This window comes from Leptinotarsa decemlineata, unplaced genomic scaffold (assembly GCF_025532065.1).
Source record: "Leptinotarsa decemlineata unplaced genomic scaffold, Ldec_3_MD MMD2_tig00026330_RagTag_RagTag, whole genome shotgun sequence".
Classification (NCBI taxonomy): Eukaryota; Metazoa; Arthropoda; class Insecta; order Coleoptera; family Chrysomelidae; genus Leptinotarsa; species Leptinotarsa decemlineata.
The window spans coordinates 2,068,460-2,087,655 of NW_027412690.1; the positions used below are offsets into that span (position 1 = coordinate 2,068,460).

General features: G+C 35.8%; 1 long non-coding RNA gene across 4 annotated transcripts in view; it reads right to left on the reverse strand.

Annotated features, from left to right (window-relative positions):
• Positions 1-19,196, reverse strand: part of LOC141485747 (uncharacterized) — a 726,844-nt gene that overhangs the window by 441,519 nt on the left and 266,129 nt on the right. The window contains exon 1 of one of the 4 annotated variants that reach the window (XR_012467411.1): positions 12,664-12,704. The exons of the other annotated variants lie outside the window; for them this stretch is intronic. This is a non-coding gene — a long non-coding RNA (uncharacterized lncRNA). Of the gene's footprint in view, positions 1-12,663; positions 12,705-19,196 lie in introns of those variants that run through there. 4 annotated transcript variants of the gene reach the window in all.

The window sequence follows — 19,196 nt, forward strand, 5'->3', positions numbered from 1 at the left end:
AAAGGTTGGAGATTTGTCTCTCCTCTATAGATACTTTCACGGAAAGTGTTCAACTTCACTGTCTGAGAACTCTTTCATCTGGAGAACTGCGTTTATGTGGAATAAACTACCCGAGAACGTTTTTACAAATGGATTCAGTCTCCAGCGATTCAAATCCAATGTGAATTGCTACTTTCGCACAGGCACCGCTCCTGTACCAAAATTAATTTCTACAATAACTAAATTGTATAAACTACACTCAATTTTCATTTTTTACGATAATTTCTTACATTTTTATTGCAGATCTACCACCTCCCATCTCAAGAAAGCATTGCAACCTTTTAACATGTTCTCGTTATCAAAATTCGGCAGGTTTCTAACCATTTCTTTGGTTTTTCCACAAGTTCCAGTTTGCAGAAAATGACTGATTCCATGATTATAAAATCAAATGCTGCTAACGGTTTCGTCCGACATTGGTTTTGTGTCTGCCACAAAACTCATCAAAGACCATTATTCTAAATATCGCCCGATATCAGCAACAATGATACTGGAAAGGAATCACTTTCGCATCATAACGAGCAATCAATCAAAATCATTTTAATTTCGGAGGATAACAGTTGCAAAATGAAAAAACCGAATTATCGATTGAAACTCCATCAATCTTCATTTTTGGACATCCATTAATTTGAGTGCCATAAAATTCGATAGGCTCGCCCCATAGGCTGAAACGATTTTTAATCAAAATTCCCACGACAGTAACATATGCGTCGAATTCAAAACAAGTTGGATCATCATTCGCAAATGAATTTGTTATAAAGGATAATTGACTACATTCGAATGACAGTTGTGAAGGGAATAGTGAATTCGATACGGATATTCGATATAGTGAGCAAAAACAAAGGTGAAAGCGAATTGAAATTAACCAACTAGAACAATTACCAAATGCAACGTTCAAGCGTTTATTTCAAAATCTTCCACAATATACCAAATTATTTCAGAAGTCTCATAGACCAATAATTGAAGCTAATACTGTATAATTGTGTAATTTTAAGTCGAGTGATATTCGAATATTATTTCCTGAAATATTATCAGCTGAATGCATCGATATTACAACAAAATATCAATACTCTTTTCACCTGAATGAACAGAAATTTCAACGGGAACATGTATTTGGAAGTACAATTAATGGAGTTCTAATATATGCAAAAAGTATTCAAATGAGTAAACTCGTATTTTTCAACGCCTATTTGATGCGGCATGATGCATCGCAAATTCGTCGTTTTTTTCGATTCCATTGGAACTCTGGATGACGTTTCTATTGGATTTGAAAATGTTTCATTATTCGAATGAGTTTCGATTATGATCTTGAGATTACGAGATTTCTAAATGTCATAATATATACATTTTTGGTATTTGAGATGGAGTCTGAATCAAAGGATTGTTGTGTTACTTTCGTGAGATTATGTGAATCAGTGGAGTGTGTAATTTGTTTTTCATTTTGATCTCTTGTATCTGTTCATTGTATCGATGAGTTTTATTATTTGTTTCACATAGTCATTCTAGTTGTCTCAGTACAGTTGTGAGAATGGTTCATAATTTGGCCCCGAAAGTCATAATGATGACAAAAGAAGTATTTTGGTGGCCTGGTCTTCAATTTTTTATCATTTTATCGGTTTGAAGAAATCGAATGCTGGGGTTATGGTATCTCTAGACCTGAAACAAAAGATGGGGATAGCTTGTTGAAGGTTGGTTCTTATTTGTCAAATACCAAAATTGAAAATTTTATCGTGAATTAACTAAAAAATGCATTTTTCGAAGGAAACTCATAGTACTTTTTTTGAGGTGCTTGAAGAAATGCACCTTATCTCAGAAATTCATTAATGTCTTACACTATTGTGTTTGCACATGTCATATTTCGCCAAAGGATTTACCCATTCATATATTACATACAGTGTGCAAAAACCAAATGGAATAAATTCATTATTTCGGTTACTGAACATACTAAAAAAAAATTGTATCGCTTTCAAGTTTATTGCAACAATTAAGATAAAATAAATTAAAATCATGTGGTTACCGATATTCCATAAAATATACTCGAAAACTAAAATGTAATGCAAAACGTAATGAAATGTAGAATACGAAAAAAAACTATGGATGTTAACGAAGTAGATGTTCAAAATGTTTACCGCGAACGTCTTGGCAACATCCTAATCTCAAATGAAACTGTCTTCTAACATTATTTAATAAATCAGGCGTGACCGACCTGATCTCAAGCGTTATTCGTTCTTTCAAGTTATTCAAATCTGAAGGTTATGTTTTGTACGCATTGCTCTTTACATATTCACATTAAAAGAAATCTAACGATGAAAGATCAGGTGATCGCGCTGGCCATTCTATCGATCCTTGCCTCCCTATCCACCGATTGGAAAATGTTGTATCGAGGTATTGCCGGACATTAACTTGGTGATGTGGTGGTGCTCCATTCTGCTGAAACCATATCGTATTCACTGAAACTTGTGGGTTTCCTGGATAAGTATATAAATTGGCTAAACTTGGAATGCCATCATTCTGAAGCAGTGCCAAATAATTATCGCCATTCACGTTTCCCTCAATGAAAAAGGGACCAATGATACGGTTTCCTACATCCCTGCCTGAGGGTATTGCGTGTGTTACCTGAGGGTATTGCGTGTGTTCTTCTCTCATACAGTGAGGATTTTCCGTTGACCAGTAGCGGCAATTTTCCCGATTAGCATGATCGTTAAGAGAAAAAGTACACTCATCAGAAAACGTACCGTCTTCTAATTGGATGATATTGTTATCCAACATATCCATCATTTGCTCACAAAAATAAGTTCTATCAAAATCGTCTTCCATGAGCTCCTGAGTAGGTATCATTTTATAAGGACGCAATTTATTTTTTTTCAATATGTTTTCTATCGATGTATGGCTAACATTGAATGTAGTGGATGCCTGTCTACTCGATGTATGTGGATTTTCCTCAAACTCAAGCATCACATCTAATTTGAGTTAATCACTCATTGCATTGGCAGCTGCTTTTTTATCTGCCCCACATGACCAAGCTCGCGAAACTGCTTTTCTAATTTGCTTATTGTTCTTTGAGATATGGGCGGTAAAATAGAAAATTTTTCATGAAATAGGCGAACTACTTCCTGTTGTGTTCGGGGTTTAACTCCGTAACCAATCATTTGTTTTTACAAATACGAATAATGAATTAATTTCATTTAGCTTTCACACTCACAAGATTACTCCATAACAGGTTTCGTCAAAATTGAATAACTATAGTCACTGCAATACTGATAGAAAATGAAGATCATCGGATATAAATTCCTCAATACTATTACAATATGCTTTGAGTACGAGTAATTGTTCAATTTTAATTGAAAATTTTGTGGTAGAACTAAGTCTCAGTGACACCGGAATTTTGCTAAAATGAATTGGATCATAGTAGTTCTCATAATTTTCACTTTTTTCAACGGATAAAACTGAACTGTTCATGCATATCTTCTGCATGACGCGTGTAGTATGAATGAATTGCAGATGTATTTTCTAGAATTGTCCTGATAAATTTTGAACACTCGTAAATTAATTGTGATGATACTCTTGAGATACCGAGTTCAGTGAACTCATCTTTAATCTCCTCCCTAAATTTCGAATGAAACAAGTACCGAATAGCTCGTCTTTGAATGCCAAAAATTCTATCAGTATATGTCGAGTGACCCCAGCAGATAATCGTATAATGAAATGAGGATTGAAATGATACATAGTATGCCTTCAGACGAACATCATCACTAATAGTATTCAGTCCTAAGAAGCTATGTCACTTCACGAAGTTATTTTACTAGGTAGTCTACATGAGGTTACCAGGTTAAAGTAGAATCTAGGACCACTTCAAGAAATGCTAGATTAAAGTTAACAACAATGTCATGATTCCACAAAGAGAATATAAGAAAATCAATATTTGTATCTTTCAGACACAAAATGTTACAAGTAAACCATCCATTAGCCCTGCGGTGTGCTCCTTATGGATCGTCAGAGGATTAATTCACTTCAAGTGAAGTTGCATCGACAGCAAAGAGGATCACCTCCGTGCTCGGCATGGCTCCCGGTAATCAGAAATAGTAGTGGACCCAGAACCGAGCCCTGAGAAACCCCTTCTGATGATATCCTACTGAAGAATTATCTTCTTCAACAAATGCTACTTGTTTCTCCTCAATCAAGTAGAAGGTTATGAGATGAATTGCATTTTCATCAAGACTGCATATTTTAATTTATTTGATGATATGTCATGAGAGACACAGTTGAAGGCTCTAAACAGGTCACAACAAACATACATTTTTTTTATTCTCAAAGCCAGAGTGTACCATATTTATAAATCTACTTATAACAAGTGTAGGAAACCTATTATTACGGAAGCCATTTTGATTAAAATGGCCTGTTTGGAGTGCTTGTTAAATAAAAATTGACCTGCAGAGTATAATTTTATCAAAAAATTGTTTTTTTCTTCAAAGTAACTCAATATCTATTAACTGCTTCATTGGTAAATACAAATAATATTTATATACTGCCTATTAATTATACATTTTGAGTTATTATTTTGCAAAATTACAAAAAATACTTTTTTCACTTCAAGCTTAATTTTTCTCTTAACTATGCATTTCAAACCGATATAAATTTAATCGCATGTTACAAATACGTACATGAAGTGAACAATAATTCTCAATTGGAATGGAATTTTGTTAACTCGCTTGGATTTGAAGTTAGGTACTTATATCAACGAAAATGTTTGGTTAATTCGTGTTGAATCTTTCAATTTTTGCATTCGACAAATAAGAACCAACCTTCAACAAGTTATTACTTCGTTTGTACTAGGTCTACTGACACCATGCCCGCTATTAACAGATCAAACCGGGTGCAAATTTTTGATTGTTTGGAAATAGCCAGGATTCAAAGACTTGCTTGTTTAGGATAACGGTTGCAACGAAAACAACCATGTTAGCAGTATCGGAGGTATTCTTAAATTGTTCTTTTTCAGATCTTGTTATAATGGAAGTAAGGGTAGGCTAATTAAGCCCGTAAAAATCTGTGATTCACGAGGGATCGACCAAAATCGAAATTTCATGTTTACGGATCACATGACAACGGATCACATGAAAAGCAAAATAGCACTACCAAACATGGAGGGTAGAACTACTATGGTTACGATGGTTGAAACCATGCACATGTGCCTTGGTAGTCTTAGGTAAAAAAATAAAACATTAGTGAAACTCCAAACGAATGCAAAGATTTATTTGTTTGGGAGTGGCCAGAGAGAAAAGACTTCCTTGTTTAGAAAAAACTGGTGTAAAAGAAAACAACATCATCAGCAGCATTGGATATACTCTTGAATCTCCTTTTTTACATGTTGTAATGATTAAAGGTAAAGATGGGCTAATTACTACCAGGGCTGAAAAGCCTCGGGCTTAACACAAAGATGGCACTAGTCGTATCGCATTCACTTTTTTTTTCAGTTAGTACTAACCTTCAAAAGAAATCTGTTGAAATTTCATGATCCTCTACTCTACTCTACGTGGTCCTAGAGACACCGATGATGTAGAACGCTGAGGACGTCCAAATGAGACAGTATCACCAGAAAACATAAAAAATAAAGTGAGGTTGTGTGACTTAGCTGACATTGGAAATATATCAAAAGAACGTGTTGGCTTTATATTGCATGAGCATTTGACTATGAGAAAGCTTTGATCAAAGTGGGTGCCGCACGAGCTCACTGTTGACCAGAAATAAAAACGTCTTGACGATTCTGAGCAATGTGTGGCCATGTTTAAAATTAACAAACCGAAATTATTGCATCAATATGTGACAATGGATGGATCCATCACTTCACTCCGGATTCAAAATGATGCGCATCTGAGTAGAGAGCAACTGGAGAACCCCGTCCAAAGCGCCTGAAAGCACAACAATCAGCTAGTAAAGTTATGGCCTCGATGTTTTGGGTTGTGCGTGGTAATATTCAACGACTATCTTGAGAAGGGAAATATCACCAACAGTGAATATTACAAAACGTTATTGGAGCGGTTAAAGGCCGAAATTGCAAAGAAACGACCACATATGGCAAAGAAAAAAATTTGTTTCATCAAGACAACGTACCGTGTCACAAGTCAATCAAAACAATAGCAGAACTACATGAATTGAATTTTGAATTGCTCCCACATCCACCATATTTACCACATTTGGCTCTCAGCGACTATTGGCTGTTCGCAGACCCCATAAAAATGCTCACTAGTAAAAAATGTTGCTCGAATGGAGAATTTATTGCTAAAACTGAGGCCTATTTTAAGGCAAAAAGTAAATCGTTGTACAAATGTGGTATTGAAATGTTAGAACGGCGCTGGAATGGAGATTACGTTGATGAATGAAGCCAATTAGGTCTGAGACTTCTCAGCCCATGTGTTAAGTTTGACAAATTCACCGATTTTCGAAGGATCCGGCAAATGTTGGTATATGTGGAGGAAACATCAAACATGTTCATAGATTACACAACGATTACGGCACCAAATTACGTATTCGACAGAAGCTACGCAGTTGAAGTCATAAACCGCAAAATTTCTGCAATTAACATTCATCCAGAGAACATGCTCGACATAAACACCTAGTATACAGACAGTCCAAATACTCATCAATCTCAGAAACTAACAAGCCCCAACCACCTCCGAAGTTGCAACATCATCTCGGCTCTCCTTCCCTTCCGGCAAGCACTAACTTATCCGGGAAAATTTAATTTGAGCCAATAAAACATTCATAGAGAGTGCGATGGGCAATGTTCATAATACGTGCAGGAATCCTTGTAATAACTGCAGTAATATCTCGTGCGGCTGACAGCTCGGATGGAGCATTTAGACTCATAAGCATATGGCTTTAGGGGCATGTTGGCAGAAGGAATGCGGTGCTACGGAGGATGCGTTTGATTGCGAGCCGGCATACACAGAAGACGACGTGATATTTCAATATCGCATTCTTCGTTTTTGTTGTTCTGATTTCATTGCACGATCCTCGTGCGAAACAGGCACGTTAATGAAGTTTCCGTAGATTATGAAGCGAACGAGGTAGTGCGGGGTTCTGTCCAGAGGTTGACGCGAAATGGGAGGAAGAAATGCCAAGAGACACTCGATAGGAATTATACTGTTTTGGTTTGTTTCCCGGTTTTTCCATGGTCTTCTTTGGTTTCAGTTAATACGTCAAGAAGAGTACTTCGACCATTGAAGATGACTGACGCAGTTTCAGTTGAAACGTTTGGAGATTGTGACCAAAGAAGACCACAAACAAAACCCTGAAACCAACCAAAACATTGACGCCAGCCGTGCAAGTCTACATTCCTATATTAGAAATTATATTGTTTGTTTCAATGTGGGTGACAGCATCTTATAAGATGCTGTCACCAATGCAGGTTTATAAACCTATTATAAACATTTTATGATATCTAGGAAATCAAGAAATTTGGTAGCAGAATCATAACTGGCATCGACAACTACGAGTAAGGTAGAAGATTAGTTCAACATGACGTTAAAACGAGATGTAGCCTATCCTGCTCCTGAACTAAACAAATGAGAAAATAGAATTAATACACAAAAAAGTGCATTTTTAAATGCTCAGTGGTAAAAACAACATAATTAGTGAAATATAATACTTTCTTTCCCACCAACCGTTTTTCTGGAGTCTTCGAAGTCCACTAGTTATTCGTTAGGACAAGGGGTCCAAATTCTTGCGATCCTTGTTGAATACTATTCGTGAATGAAAAAAATATCAAAATCAATACTTCTGACCACTCTAGATTGAATGATTCCGTACAGTCTATCTCGTCTTGTGTTTGTAGATCTTTTGCTGGAAAAATCCTCATTCATTTATTTTTAGTAAATTTTCAAGAGGTAGCAAAAACGTATGTGATTTTGTGGAACTTCAACTAGCGTTTCCTAATATGACTGATAATCAGTCCGTGCAAAGGTTATTGTTAAATTAACCTAAAATGGAACTTTCAACGGGTGATGATCGACTGTATTGCCAAACATGCGTCAAACTAACTGACTATAAGGTAACAAGTATATCTGAGGCACCAGTCAATATAATACTAACACTGATGATCTTCAACCATAACTCAATCTCTGACGGAAGCACCAAACTCCTACGAAGGTTCGAAATATATGAACACTTCAATCTAGCAGACCACTATCATAATCTTTATGCAGTCATTGTTCACTGTGGTTCTAGTGTTAAATCTGGTCATTATTACGCATTGAACAAAGATAAAACGAACTGGTTCAAGTTTGAAGATAGTCATGTCACTAAGTTTTCTGGCGATGTCTTGAATTCATTTAAGCCTCCGGAAACATCCTACATTCCATTTTATGGAAGAGAGGACATTGGCAAATCAAGATCTCCAGATGATGTGGTGCTGCAGGTTTTCCGGGTTTTTCTGCAGCTGAAAAACCAAATGCGCCACTTGAATCAATGTCGCCCCGGAGCGCCAATTAATTTTTGTTGTTTCATAATTTAATATTTTGAATTACTTTCTTCTTTGATATTGAGGGTGATTTGAGGGTGTTATTCCCACTTTGTTGCTTTATTAAAGCTTCTATTGCGTCACAGGGTATACTGGAGATGTTAGGTATAACATTAATATTATTGTTTGGGAGTAGTACTTTGTGAGTGAATTTTATAGCATGGGATATTTGATTATTATGAATCACATACAGATTTTCCTAGGAAAATATCACTTATTTTTATCACAGCTGTGGAATTCAATTTTTTGATGTGATACATCTATAGCCGCACGTAAAACCGATTTCTGACGTGGCGACGCGTCGCCATGCGCAAGCGACGGTGCTACTGGTTCGGTGTTGTGCTATCTTTCTCGCAACACTGAGCTCGGATACCCAGAGTGTTAACAATTGTGTTTACTACAGTATACACCTTTGTTTTCCAAATAAATAATTTCTAAAAATAATTAAAATGAAATATGACTGACAGAGACGATTTAGAAAGTGAAAGTGAGCAGCATCTTGTAATGACGGCAACATCACACTACGATTCAGTATCAAGTCATCAGTGAGTTAATTATATTTTTATATTTTATAATTGAAGTGTGCATTTATCTGTGCATTAGGCCCGCGTTTATTTGGTCTGACTCAAGAATCAGTAAATGTAAAATCTAATCTCTTGGTACACTTGCTTGAAGAATAAATTTCATGAAGACTGACAAAATTGTATTTCAAAATCAGCTGATAGCGAGTAGCGCCGTTTTTCTTATTTGTTGTTAACATAAACATCAAAAATTAGTTATTCAATTATTGTTTTGTTCATGGTGGAATTCATTTTGAAACATTTATTATTTATATATACTAGCTAAGATTCTTTATATCATGGGTTAATATAATATAACTTGATTTGAAATTCCTGAAAGAAATTAAAATGATTACCCGAAAAATAACAATTTCATTAAACAGAAAACTGAAATAACAAAGAAATAACATACAAGCAAACAACGAAAAAAATAAAAATTGAAAAGTTAATACAAGCTGAAAATTAAAAAATTGAAAGATATTATTAACAAGAAATTAAAGTATAAATCAAAAGATTCCAAACCAAGTTACGTCACGACGTTTCGATTGTTAGCATCCACAAACGTCTTCGGGTATAAATTGATTTGAAATCCCTGAGAAAAATAAAAAGAATTACCTAAAAATAACAAAAAAATTACAATTTTATTAAACAAAAAATTAAAATTACAAAGAAATAACATACAAACAACAAACAAAAAACAATTGAAAAGTTAATACAAGCTGGATACTAACAATCGAAACGTCGTGACGTAACTTGGTTTGGAATATTTTAATTTCTAGTTTCGTTTAATTTTCAGCTTGTATTAACTTTTCAATTTTTAATTTTTTAGTTGTTGCTTGTATGTTATTTCTTTGTGATTTCAGTTTTTTGTTTAATGAAATTGTTATTTTTCTGTAAATGTTTTTCATGAATTTCCAATCATTTTATATTAGACAATGGAAGTCCGAACTGATGAAATACACCAAGAAACATTCTCATCCACCTTCAAACTGAGATTCAATAATTTACTAGTATATTGAAGCCATATTAAAGTTTTTTATGTTTATTTTAATTACATAATTTTAATCAATATTTCAGTACCCAACAATCATCACGGGGGTCACTGCAGTAACGTTAGTTACAAATAAAAGTTATAAAAACATAGAAAATCTCATTTCTCTTTTCTTCTTTATAATTTGCTACCACGTAGTAATGGCTACATCCATCAATTTGATGTTATTGTAATTATGTTATTTTTATCAACACTTTTATATACTTTTAGAGTAGATAATAATCAGGTCTAATACTTTTGTAACATACTTCAGCTATCATCGACCAATTGTCACACTAATACCGTCAGAGGCAATATGGAATATAACTATTACCGAAGTCACTGATTAAAATAATAGAGTTGTTGCAATTTGAAATTTTTAATTTTTGTATTTAATGAAAATGAATATTTTTTTAATGAACAATAATCATTTTCTGGAGAAAATTCGTAATATTTTATTTTTACATTATGCCAAATTAGTTCCTGTCATAATCTATTATTCTTTTATGCATATCAATTGTACAAAATAACTTTCATTTTCACATCTGCCAGGCGTCCTGTGACGGCTCACAATTTTTCTGAATAGAAGTTCAAGCCGCATGTCGTACAAACACAGCAAAATGTCAAGCTCAACGTTTGAAAGTTATCGTCGGGTGAAATTAAATTAGAGCCGTTAACCCTTTAAGAATAATCTATTATTCAAGGAGTCGAGCACCGGCAGGTGAACGAAGCATTTTCCGCAAATGGAAGTTCGAGATTCATTCGCGAATACTTTCGCCATCTGTGTTTGCTCGGTAATTTATCTCCCCCATATTTTCCACCGGCAATGTTGAAATGAGCTGTTTTCAGCCATTTCCTGTTGATTTCGCCTCCCCATAAATATAACGGGTATTAGGTTGTACCGATAACAAAAGCTTCTTCGAGATGATGAAAAGACGTCGTTCCGCCAAGAAACTATAAAACGAAAGGAGAGCTCCTTATTGAAATGCTCAAGAATTTTTACGACTGTCTTTTATTATTGGGAATAGCTTCGAAATTGAATACATTCGACATTGTCAAACATTTTGTAAAGCGCAACGCTGACGAACGAGCAGTTGTGAATCTTATATCGTTCTTGAAACCATCCTAAAGGAACGATTTGATTCAAATTGATAACTCATCGTCGACTACCATGAGAAAGTTATAATTATGAATGTCATTATCATCAATAATCCGTCTTTTTGCGGTTTCACAGCCGGATTCCTGTCATACAATTGTCTAAAGTCTAAGGGTACGTATACAATAGATCCGCGACGGTCGCTTACCACCACATATCACTCTAAATAACGTAGATCCTGACAGGTTATTTATTATGAGCGCTGTGTGCCTGAAATTGGAGGTGAAATGACAATGCGTTGGTCTATCACTATCTGCTATCAACATTTATTAATAGAAATAAATCAAATACTAATGTCTGCAAGACAAGTCCATCACAGAAATGCTCTTTTAGTGTGGTGAGTAATACGCATGTGTGACAAAGACGGTAGCTTCGACTTTGATAGTATTCATTCATTGCTAAGATGTTTGTACATATTACGGAAAGATGTTTCACTGAAGATTGTGAAAATTTTTGAAAAACCAACTATATGCTTACGGGTTCGATCAATGAATTTACAGTAAACTTATGTTTTCCGCCAAAACTACAATCATCATATCTTCTTGATCCGAAATTCGTTAAATAAATCTCTATTCCAACAAAATATTTTCCTATAGATTATAGATCAAAAATGTTTGATTTCATGTTCGTTTTACGCTGTTGTGAGGAAAACAGAAACAAATATGGCTTCCGCCTTGCCGCACATGTCCGTTCTAATCATTAGTATATAATTTTATTTTTGTGCACACACTGTTAGGGCGAAATCTGTAAGCAATCTGATTGTGTTTGCATTCCTCCGGTAGTGAAATTGTATTTGAGGAGGCCAAATCACGTATATGGAAAGCCCTATTGAGGGAGTGTTCAACAATCATAATCACAATCGGCGTAAGCCCTAATATATGCGCCCCTATTCGGAAAAACGCTAATCTAGTATAAGCGTATCCAACCAAAGTATCTTTGCATTACTGTTTTTTCATTCTCTGAAATTTCCGGTGGGTGAATTTATATTTAGTATCAGCATTGCACCCGTGCGTATCGCTAGTTTTTGATATCCCATAGACTACTGTACTGTAAAATAACTGAAGACGATGAACATTTATTTGTCAAAGGAAGGATAAAGTGAATGGTGAAGTAAAAAAAGAGAACAGTGATCAAATATAATCATTAACATAAACATTTTTTCTGTAAAATGTAATGGAAGTGTTTAGATTTGTTCGACTGTGTGACATTCAACAACGGAGAGACGAAAACTGGAAAACAGTACTAGCGAAAAATCGAAAAACCGTTTTGATAAAAAAAATTGTTGAAGTGGTAGGGTATTTGTTTATACTATCAGCTTCAATGTACTTCATGTATATTTATAAAAATCATATTCTACGCACCTCACCTCTACTCCAATTCTTCTATAGGCCAAAAATAAGTCATACCTGAAACAAACATTACCAATAAATAATACAGAATATAAGAAGATATTTACAATAATTTACTACATCAGTATATTTGTCGGGTTTGAGGGTCATCGTACTATGGTTAGCTCCTTCAGCTTTTATTCCACATGATAAAGGCGTATTCTAGTAGGGTGCTAATGCCGACTGAACGCCTCCCCCCACCCCTTTTGACCTTGAGACGTCACACGACCTTGAATGACGTCACCTAACCTTGAACGTCGTACACGTAGTATGAGCTTGAATGCGGTGTTTGACCTTGAGTGTGGGGTTTGACCTTGACGTTCGACACTTCGACTACCTTGAGCTTGCTCCATGGCATTGAATGTTGACCTTGAAAGAAATCGTGACGTGTACAGAATATAACCTTGAACAGTGGGCGTTCGGCGTTGTCCCCTCCCTTGTTGGTAATTCCTATATAAGTTCAGAATATCGTATGACCTCACCTAACCTTGAACGTCGTACACATAGTATGAGATTGAATGCGGTGTTTGACCTTGAGTATGGGGTTTGACCTTGACGTTCGACACTTCGACTACCTTGAGCTTGCTCTGTGGCATTGCATGTTGACCTTGAATGAAATCGTGACGTGCACAGAATATAACCTTGAACAGTGGGGTTCGGCGTTGCCCCCTCCCTTGTTGGTAATTCCTATATAAGTTCAGAATATCATGCTTCCACATTCAGTTTAGACACTCTAAAATACCCAAATAGGTAAACAGAAGTATTTGTCGAATTCCAAAGTGAAGACAACGAGTATCAACCCATCCGAGAGGGCGTTTTCGTCAGTGAGGTGAATATATATTTTATTTTAATTAACCGTAATTTCACTATATTTATGAATATGGATAATTTGAAATTTGACATTGAAAAAATTAATTTTTCTATAATTCAACAAAGTGAAGCTTTAGAGCAGAAACCTATAAACGCTCTGGTTATTGATAAAGAATATAAAATAGAAAAAATGTCAATGTATTCCACACGATATGGTAAATCAATTCAAGTAGTTTTATTGGATGAGGAAAGTGATACTCCTTTTAAAGCATGGCTTCCAAAACGTGTCACAGAGCAATTACCAGAAGACTTCATTCGTGAAGTGAATTCATCCAAAGCCAAATTCACACTTACTTATATGGGTCAAAGTTCGCAGGATTATCCTGGTGCTAAAACCCGATCATTGATGAAATTCAATGTTTTAGATTGAACATTTTGAAATTATGATTTTTTTTTGTAAATAGTGAAAATATGGTAGATTAATATAAAATATGTATCAACTTGGTCACTTCATAGACATAGTCAGATTTCAAGTGAGTATTTTTTTTTATATTATTTGCAAACTAATGAATGCCATTTATGAATTTTCAGAACTCACCATTCTATAAATATGTGGATGCAATATTCAGCCCAAGAGTGGCCGGAAGCAGTGGATTTGGATTCCGCCATAAGAAAAATGGCTTGGGAGATGGCTGATCTGAGTTTTGATGCTCTACATTCATCAAATTATGATTTGAGTGTATGTTAGGATGCTGAAGAGGTGCGAAAACTTTTGGAGCTTAGTGAGAAGTATGAACTCGGTGTGGCATTGTGTCATAAATATTCATATGGGAGTAGAAATTTGGATGAGTTCTGTGAGTTAATAATTGAAGCAGACTTGAAACATTTTCTTCAAGACATATGCACCTACCTACCGCAAAATATCATAGAGAAATATCAATTGGAACCACAGAGTCCCAACCCGCAACTGGAAGAAGCGATAAATGATGGTGTTGTAAATATTTGAAATCTGTTGTATATGTTTGTGAATAAAATAATGTTTCAATCCATATTTGTTTGTATCTAATTGTTTGGTGAATAGAAGATATAACATAATTATTGAGTGTTTTATTATTCATCAATATCGAATATTTCATAGCATATTACATGTCAATCTTATTACAATCCAGTTTGAACAGAGCCATTAAGAGCATTATATGATAGAACAGCATCGTGGAGGATGAGTGCATATACTTTGGTGTTTGCTGGAAACTTCACCTTGCGTGTTTCGAATTCTATTTTGATGTCGACAGTGGATGACTTCATAGCTTCGGGTTGATGGGAGCAGTCGATAATGAATAGTGGGTTGTTGCGAAAGCTACCAATATCCATCATCGGTTCACTCATAGTTTTATAATAGTAGCTACGTTGGAAGTTTTCATATGCATAGTAAGCTGATGAATCTAACTTCTTGTCGAAATCCAGATTCCAACGCTCATATGGGTATACTTCAGAGTTCAGAGATAGTCGAATATTATTAATATTCACATGTGTGAATTTCGTTACATCTTTTGACATATTTTCGGATTGGTCGGTGTTTTGAAAGCCGATGATGATATATCGTGGTCTTTCGAGGCTGCTGGTTGTCTTCACCGCCCATATATCCGAGGATGTATCACGAAGTGTGGGTAATTCATAAAGGTCCCACATACGATAAGCCACCTTCACTTTAGCATTATTACCATTTTTATTTATGCGATTCAATAGTTTCAGTTTCTGTCGATCTTCCGGCACAATGTGCCTGATTCTCCATTCTATTTTATTGATTTCCAAATCTGCATCGACTTCCCCAATGAATGAATTTTTGAATGAGCGAGCTATAATCAAAATGAGCTCCTGCTTCACATTCATTATCCCCTTATTGTAATCTTCAGCAAAACCCATGAGATACTTCAAGGGTAATTTACCACTAAATACATTGCTAACGGGATCGAATATATCTTGTTTATTCACATCGAGTCCCCATCCTATCGGTAGTAGCGAATTTGCATGCGTTTTTCCAAATGATATCATCGTTTTCATTGTGGTAGTTATGCCAGGTTTTCGAACAACAACCACTTGCTCACCACCCATTTCATAGCGAATTTCGTCGAAGAGAAAGGCGAGAGCATTATTGGATAGGTAGCACCGCTTTGTGGCATCAGATGGTGTGAACTTCCCCTCGATATAAATGTAACTATCTGCAATATCGAGTATGAGATCTTGATAATTGATTGGAATTCGTATTTCATCTGAATTTTTGTAATATGGTGAACCATACGGCTTATATGTATGCTCATGAAGGCTGATGAGGGAATGGTCGAACATGGGCTCCTCGAACACTTCCAATTTATCACTTGTGGTGATTGTCGCCATGTTATTACTATTTTTTATATCGCACCTTCAAGCCAATAGATTTGAGAAAGTTCAGGCTACTAGCACTTATTCTATATCTTGACCGTTTGGCAGATATACGTGGAATGAATCGACTGCTGGATTTTCGCTTCTTTAAATGCACATGATCATAACCTCCACCAAATACATTATGCTGACTCAACTGCTGCCGCTGCGGCAATCGCTGACTATTGAAGCACAACCCCATTTTTAGAAACGATAATCGCAGAATTTATAGTTCCATCAATGAATATCACCTGCTCAGCGTTAGGAAGTAACAAATACTGAGTAACAATTTGATCAACTTCAGCTTTATATTGACTTTTTTCACAGATGATCATCGCTCACCATCGTTTTTGCTCGATCGTTTGAATGCTTATCGAGGGTTGTTTTTTCAAATCAGATTGCAGCGATTTGATATCCTTATCCATATGCTCATACTTTTTTACAAATTCTACTAATTTCAGTCCAAGCGTAATGAGATCTTCCCTCACTGATACGGAATATTTTTCTACTCCATCTAATTTCAAATTAATTTTGTCAATATCAGTATCTAATTCTCCTCTCATCTTTGAGATGTAAAAACCGACATATCCTCGATTAACACAATCCGTACTCTCTTCAGGCTCTGCTATATTTTTCAAACGTTTATTTTCCATATCAAAGTTTCCATCGGTTGTTAATTTGAAACCAACTCCAGGCTGCCCACGCAAAACAGTATTTGAAACTGCCTTACTTCTGCGACCAAACTCATCGATGCTTCCTTTACTCATTTTCTTTATGATACACTAATGACAGTCATCGATGTTCTGAATCAACGTATGAGAAACGATGATTGTTACTAATGACTGTCGTCGATATTGTGAATAAATATATGAGAAATGATGATTATTATAGCTTTATCAATTCCAATTTGACTATTATTTTTTCACCATTGAAATTGATCAGATTACCATTATCATCCAATATGCGAAGAGTGATATTGTCGAGGTACTGACGACCACCAGGTCGGATTGGCATATAAATAATATTTTGTGGCTCCTTGGTGAGTTTGTAACCGGGCTCTACATCAATATCAAATTCAAAGATGCTATGGATTTCATCGCCATTCGAATATGCTCCAGCTGTGACATTACAATCCACACGAATAATCCTCACCTTATTGATATTCACGGGCAATGTTGATTCATGTATTTCACCACAATTGAAAACATTGTCATCGAATCCTAGAAGTTCAGCAATGCTGTTTTCATGTTTGAGATGAATGTAATATTTCGATCGCATTTCACATTTCAGAGTGTTGTTGTTTGCACGTAGGAGAAATACTTCGTCGATATTTTCTTCAATTCCATTTTCTAGTTGCACTTCTTTGGATTTCATGAATCTTTGAATCACCTTATTAATTTCATCAATTTCATATGCCCCAGGTGGAATTTTTATAATAGTGGGGGGTGAGATAATTGTCTTCGAATAGCCGATAACATTATTCTTAGCATCTACATTGAATATGGAATTGTAGGAGTAGAAACCATGTAATCCCAGACCATAATTACTATTGGTATCCAATTCGATGGGTGGGTAGAAGTTGGCACTCAACTCGCTAGAGTATCCCGACAATGAAAACGTGCGTGACATGACTGACGAATTTTCGATGATTCATGTCTTTTTATTGCTGACAGCAGAAATTGTGGACCAATCGTCGCTTTTTCGGTGGTCTATCCATATCATTATGTGTGACTACATTTACATCATTCACTTTACAATAACAACAAAAAATTTTTCTTGTAGGTGGACCATCATTCATATCGGAATTACTACTGCTACCGCTGGAATCATTGTAATGCTCTTGACAGTACTGATACTTCAAGACATCAATATCATTTTGTAGGTTTTGTGGTAACTTATCCCATACAGATGCAATTTCATGTGATGCACACCCAATCAACACCTCTTTCGGCATATCAGCGAGTTGTTCTTTACTCATTTTTTGTAAAGTGCGTACTCTGGAATATGCGATCAATGAATGACTCATCCTCTTGATACTCTCCCTATCCTGTACTGGTGTTAACTCCATGTCTTGTTCTGAAGAAACTTCAAACACAAATGGCCACACCATACTGTGTTGAATCGTTGTTCACGCTTATAGTTATATGTGATAGTATTGATAGGATTCGAACCCATATAAAAATAGTGAATCAGTTCTTTGGGAGGGGGTAAATCGCCAAAACTATCAAAATATTTTATCGAAGTTCCCCTTTTTCTATATGCTACCCAATGTGTCCCTTGACCATGTCGACTATCCAAATTTACTATGGCAGATTCATATCGGAGTGGTCCTGATTTTGGTAAATCGTCACGCATATATACCCCCCGAAAATATGGAATCGTCATTTTCTTAGCGTAATAGTTGAGGTCGATATTGGAGAGAGCTCTTTTAGGTAGCAAATTTATGAGTTTTTTGAATTTTGAGGTTTCAAATAGACTCCTAATCCTTTGCGGTAAGGCTTCAAGTAGATACCACTTCCTTGTTTACCTATAGCAATTGCCTCCATGTGTTTATTATGGCGATTTGTCTCACTCAACTGCTCCCTACTCGCTTTTGCTGCTTGAACTGCTTTCGTTATACCAGCAGTAGCACCGGCTAAACTACCTAGTGCTGATAAACCAGCAAAAATTGGAATGAGTGGTAGTATTCCACCAATTTTAGGAATCGGTATGATTCGCGGTGTGCGAATTTTCTTTTTCCCACCTGCAGCCCTCATATATTTGCGTGCTGCTTTGAGTGCAATTTCAGCTGCTCTTTTAGAATTTTTGACAACAAATTCACTTCCACCCGCTTTGTGTAGAACATCACGCACTTTCTGAACGATCCCAGAACCAAAAGCTATCACCTTAGAAGCTTTCAATATTTTTTTAACTTTTTTTTTCTTAATAGAACGCTTTTTCTTCGGAATGTGTGACTGCTTGGGAGATGAGTCACAACCCATACCAAATCGGCGTTTCCCTTTCATTATATTCGTAACTAGCCAAGCAGCTCCTTTTTCTCCAATAGTAGCGTCTTTTGCTTTGACACGATTCCAAGCACTTTCTGCAAGCTCCTTATCCGCTATGTGTCTAGCTGCAAGATTATCGGGGTTCTGTGAATATGCAATATCGTGTTTTTTGCATGCAAAATCCAGCTGATTGACAGCCGAATCACCTCTCAACAATCTTTTCTGCAATTTGGTGCCCGGACCGCAATACTGATAGCCAGGTAAGTGTAATTCAAATGGTAGATTATTGATGAGGG